The 6,580-nt window shown below is 28.7% G+C and overlaps 1 long non-coding RNA gene across 1 annotated transcript; it reads right to left on the bottom strand.

Moving 5' to 3' along the window:
- Positions 1-5,793: 5,793 nt before the first annotated feature.
- Positions 5,794-6,146, bottom strand: LOC149206553 (uncharacterized). The gene is made up of 2 exons (XR_016251932.1): positions 6,020-6,146; positions 5,794-5,919 (listed from the first exon to the last, which is right to left on the bottom strand). It is a non-coding gene; the product is annotated as an uncharacterized LOC149206553 (long non-coding RNA).
- Positions 6,147-6,580: the final 434 nt, after the last annotated feature.

Here is a 6,580-nt window from a genome sequence, read left to right as displayed (position 1 = left end):
ACTCACTACAATGAATTCAATTTGACTCAATTCAAGACTTGGGTGTCGGTTTCAACAGAGAATGCACCCTTACAATTCAATGTAATTTGAGTTTGATTACAAGTTCAATAATGTTGATGTAGATTGTGCTTTGAAACGTTGAAGTTTACAGATTCATTAACTTGAATGTAGTGATGTAGACTTTGCTTTGAAACGCTGGAGTTTGCAGATTCATGAACTTGATTCTATTGAGTGAAATTGTTTGTTGAGGTAGAATGCCGATGTTGAAAACTTTGATTATTTGTTGTAGTGTTGATCTTGCAGCTATGTGTTGTGCTTGCTTTATGTATGCGATGAAATTATTGATGTGTCACAAATAGACACAGATCAAAAAGAAAAAACATGAATCCATAAAACACATGCGCCTTCAAGCACACATAGTGTACCTTAGATCCCCTTATTCAATTTCGGGCGGATCTAGGACACATCAACACCAAAAAAATGATATCTTTATTAATCACTGAGTACATCTTAAGCAATGATAATGCCAAGCTGACAACCCTTTGAAACAACTTGCCTTCAAAATCTGAATGGATAGTGACACGATCCCTCTCAAAGTAAAACAATACTTTGAATTACAACAACTTTCCCTTATCACTCCAAATACAAAATAATACACTTATATCTCCATAAAATATTCTTCAAATTTACAAAATGTAATGCACCTTATCACTCCAAATACAGATAGAAACACTCCTTATTTCTTTAATTTCAAAGAGCGAAATACCAACCTTTCAACTCACAATCTCACCACTTTCATGCATATAAAAATGCATCTCCAATTTCATGTCAAGTAAATCCACTCTCACTCATTTACCTTTCTTCCATTAAAAAACAATTTTATGGATTTTATAAAATCACTTTATGAAAGGTGAATTCACATTCACACTTTTAAGTTTAATGAGTGTAAAATGATAAAGCACGCACCATGCATTGGTGAGGTTCGAGAGATAAAGAGATCATGTGGATACCTTTCTAAAAGGCCGAGGTTGTTCAGTGCATACTGTTCTTCTAGCAACCAATCCAATAAAAAAGTAGACCCTTTTGAATTGTGTTTGTTCACAGATTTAACTATGATCGTGCCTACTTCTCTATCAACACAGGGCGCTCTCTGTTGTTGGAGGGAGGCATTCCTCTTCTCCTCCAGTGCACCACGTTGAATGATATGATTTCTTCCACGTGCTTGGAACTTCGCATATCTGCAAACAATACTTCAACACCTTCTTTGATTTATTTCCTCTGTGCGTTGACAACTCCAACACTTAGTATTCTCTCCACAAAATTCAGTGTCTGACATTCAACAGCCATACATAACGGTTGGAAGCAAAGGAAAGTGGCTCGGCAATGGATCTCACACCTGCAAAATCATATTTACTCTAGAAATATATTTACTCTGTGCAACATCTTGACCATCAAAGATGGGCCTCGTGATCATCTCAAGTTGGCTCAAGATTTGGTGGTTCACAAGAACAAAAGGCATGGACTGATTCCTCTTTACGCAGATCTTCTACGAAATTTATTTTGCAGCCTGGACATTCTTCAATGATTACTAGTCTCGGTCTTCCAAAACAGGAAACGTTCCTCCCGCAACGACTTTTGCTTCAATTTCAGGTTAGATCCAGCAATAAATCTAACATTTGACACGGTGATTTCACATATTAAAATGGAAATGAAACCGAAGCAGCATCACAGAGAAATAAATACGTCCACACTGGATATGATTTCAATACAGACTAATTTTGACAGAGAATAAAGAAGCAATAATTTGCTAGATGTTGCACCATAACGTATTTCACAGTGAAACACTTAACACGCTGGATTGAATGGCAATACCACGATATCGAGAATTGGCACGATATTCGCCTTCATTGTTGGACATGTTGTAGTCTTCAATGGCGGTTTCTGTTCTCAACACATCAGCTCAATCTCAAAAATGCAATTATGACCTCTGCAATGGACCCAACAAACTGAATCTCTCATTCCATTTGAATCATAAGTGAAATAGCTCAGTGGCCTTCCATCGCGAAAGACCAAATTGCCCAGGATTCTCTCCTTAACGGCTCCGCTTTTGACTGATTATGGTTGTGGATCTGTTCATGCGCACAGACCAAAGCCTATCTCCATCTTATTCCATTGCCAATTCTCTCTCATCAATATTACTACCATAGTGAGGGCGTGTAACCCCAGGCGTGCCGGTGAAGATCGTTAATCAATCAAAATTAGGCAGTGATCAATGTTCTGCCTGCTAATTGAATCCTTAATAAGAGTCCAATAACGCAGACTCCCACTCACTCATAACTGTATTACAAAGTCAACAAAACTCTCGCTCTGATACCACATATTGAAAATGAAATTAACTTAGAAAAATATATAAAGCACACATAATAAACCAGACACCAAATAATGGCGGAAAAGGCTTCAGCCTCAGGTATTATGTCTCACATTTTCATTATAAAAAAATTGAATATAGTGTTACAAATAAATAGATGAGAGACAGTGTTCTCAAGATAGTGCGTGCTATCTTAGACACTTTTGGTTGAGATAATTTCTCCTTTGGTTGAGATAATTTCTCACCAGACACACATCAATATAAGAGTTACCTAAACTAACTCCTATCTTAGAGGAACAACCCAAGAGTTAGGCACAAATTCCCAACTTGGAATATTTAATTTATTTATTTATTTTTGGATTTATTATTGTTTTATGAGACAGGCTAACATTAAAAACTTTAAATCATAAGTTACATAGAATTTCTCTATTTTATCTTTAAATTGAACATCAAAACCATATAATATCTGTATTGAAATCAATAAATAATCTAATATATATATATTTTTAGAATATTCATTTTAATAAATAATATGGATAGTACTATCTATTTTAATATTATATATTATTTAAAATATGCAAAAGTAGATTTTATTTAGAGTACATACAATTTTGGTTAATATATAATATCTAAATTCAAATAATAACATATCCTAAATTTTACATATGTTTGATTTAATTGTCAGTTATATATATTATATTAATATATATATATATATATATATATATATATATATATATATCTATCTATATATATATATATATATATATATATATATATATATATATATATATATATATATATACATGTTATTACAAATTTTAAATGTATAATATTGGATAGATGAAAATAATTATTATATATAATAATTCTATAGAAATTTATATAAATTAAAATTAAAAATTTTACAATTTTTTTTGGTAAGCTTGGTTGGACTATATCTTCATCATGTCCAACTTCTCACCCCAATTCACGGATAGCACAATATTTGCACCCAAAACTTCAATTGATCTCTCCCAAAAAGTCTTTACAAATTAAATTATTAAAAGGTTAAAAAAAACAAGAAAAAATAGTTTTATAATAAACTTTTATTTTAAATTTGGAAGAAATTTAAAAATATAATTTAATAAAAACTTTGAAAATTGAGTATAGACAATAGTGCTATTTTTAAAATTTAATTAGAAATGAATCTCCACCCCACAATTTTTTATGAGACTCTTTTAAAATTTAAATAGAAATGAATCTTTGCTCTACAATTTATGAGACTCTCTAGATTTTATGGATGATGAAGTCAACCATTTGACAATGTGTAGATGTTTGTGATAGGGAAGCAGGAAGAAACTTAGGAGAGAATATCTTCAAGGCCTACAAACATTAAAATTGTTTTTTTTTTAAACAATTTTCCAATGAAATGGAATGATTGTTTATTTTTTTTGAAATTTCATTCTTGTTCGACTTTCAATGTCAGCATTGTTATCAAATGGTAATATATGCACTACTCTGGTTCACTAGGATTTGTTATTTGATCTACTATGATTTTTTTAGAATACGTAAAGTCTTATATAAGTGGTTTGTTATAGCTATATGGTGAATGGAGAAATTCATTTCATATAGTTTTTTCTTACTAAGCATTTATATGATGAATATTTCTTGTTCTTTTGAATGGATTTGGAAGATATTTCCCCCATAAAAAATTATATAAATAGAATGAATTTATATAAATTTAATCAACATTCACATGATTACTTCATATATTCACTTTATATATTAACATTATAATAAAAATTTATTTATATTTGATAATATATTGATAATAAATAATAAATTATTAACTATGCATACACATACTTTATATTAATAAAAATATTGATAATAGGGATGTAATTGTGTAATTTATTAATGTTTTAACAATAATTACCATTATATAAAATTTATAGTATAATATTATACATTTATGTATTCATATTTATTTATCAATTTTTAATTTGGTTTGATATTTAAGTCTTTATATTAAAAAACAAGTTACTTGGTTGTATTTAGTTGGAGTCGTAAAGATAAACTACCAAAATTATTTTAAAATGATTCATCCTTATACATTGAAATAAAATAACATAATAAAAAACTTTAAAAAAAAATAAAAATAAAATAAAATTCTAATTAATAGAAGGTTTAAGGTGAAATTCAATCCATATGAAATTTCTAAAGGTGATAATTCGTTTTATTTATAACATTATTGAAAAAAATAACAATCATTTTTATATATAAAGTTTACATTCAAATCAATAAAAAAATGGATACATTTTTATCTTTATAATCATAATTATAAGAAAAAATTATAATTTAAAGATAAAAACATCTTTCATGTATTAACATATAAATTTAATTGAACAATTATTAACACTTTTTATGTAAAGAAATGCATTCAAGAAAAATATGCATCTTTAAATACATTAATTGTGTATAATATTTCGTAGATAAAAGTCATATCTTTTACATTTTTTATCACTGGCTCTTCAATGAATCAAATGCTATCTTGAATATCATAGATTTCTACCCATCCATAGTGCATGGAAATGCTAACAAAAAATGTGACTAAACTATATATAATATTCTAAAGATTGATAACCTTTTAAACAACATTTGTTATAAAACAAATTTTACTTTTAAACACAATAATCACATTCAAACCAACATCAAATTTAGCAAGATTTTGTCAAAACTTTTGATGTTAAAAAATGATAAAGATATATGCCTAGTTGGAGGGAGCACATGTAATATTCCACAAACAAAAACTCATACTTTATATATCTAAATAAAACTAGTTCTCATTAAACAAAATGTATCTTTTGTGTTTTAGGTGCCAAAAGTATTGGTATTCAAAACATTTAAAACAAAATAAAAGAAAGTTAATATATTGAAACTATCCTTATAGCCCCTTTATAGACAAAACAATGGCTAAAGTTCTATTATTGTAGCCTAAGTCATTTAAACTTGTTGGAATGTTTAGGCTTCAAAGTAGCAAACCTAGTGGGTTTAGTGAGAGCAATGCTAGTTGAGCATATATGCTCTATGTATTGTTTGTGTGACTTGAACCCACGTGCTTTCAAGTCCTTTGGCGTGATTTCGGTCCTTTTACCCATAACATCAACATTTATCTTTTTTGTTTTCTGTGGAAATTACACCATTATCAATAAATATCAAAATCCACATAGATATAATGAAAATATGGGGACCATGTAACGAATATGAAAAGACAATGCATTAACTAGCTATCAATAAATATCCAAATCCACATAGATATAATGAAAATATGGGGACCATGTAACAAATATGAAAAGACAATGCATTAACTAGTTATTTAGTTTCAAATTATAAAAAAATATGTCAATGTTATTATGAGCTAAGATATATGGTATATAACTTACCTCTCTTAAATTATCTTGAAGTCTAGATGAATGTCGCAATGGTTGAGGAGAATGTGATTTTTGCTGACTATCATGTCCACCATCATACATGTGCAAAGGTGTTTTAGGAGATGTATATTCATTACTCTGAACATTAGATTATACATAGATATAAGTATGTGACTCAAATAGAATTAAATGTAAAAATATGATAAAATTATAAGAGTATAAATAAATATAAACTTACTTTGCATTGTGACATTGGATGTGAAGATGGTTGTAGCATTTGAACCATTTCATTTCCATTCTTCTTAAGGCTTCGACAATCTTCAGGGGTTTTCATTGATTGCAATGGTTCCAAAGGGAACACCTGCACCATAAATAAGAAACAACATATATATATATATATATATATATATATATATATAATCAAAACAAATCAAGGATAACAATATAGAATATAGAACATCCATTTCTCATCCCATCATTATGGTAAAACATAACAATTTATATATTAATGTTTTTGTGGAATAGGTTATATGGATTAAAAACTTACTGGCCCAATAACCCCTTGAAATCTAGGCGAGCGTCGTAATAGTTGGTAGCTTGAATTTAGGGAATTTTGTTGATTAGGCTATGCATATCAATAACAATGAGAAATTAGTATACAATTATAATAAATATAAATATTATTTAATGTTAAAATGTCTAAAAATTTAACATATGAAAAAAAATGGACTCAACTGTGTTGTCATTTTCATTATTAGTTTCATCAAAGTTTAATAAATGGGTGTTCCCATCTAATCCT

Source organism: Pinus tabuliformis, chromosome 1_2 (assembly GCF_031772625.1).
Source record: "Pinus tabuliformis cultivar Carrire ecotype Pingquan chromosome 1_2, CPIR1, whole genome shotgun sequence".
NCBI lineage: Eukaryota > Viridiplantae > Streptophyta > Pinopsida > Pinales > Pinaceae > Pinus > Pinus tabuliformis.
This window is presented reverse-complemented; position numbering and strand designations above follow the sequence as displayed.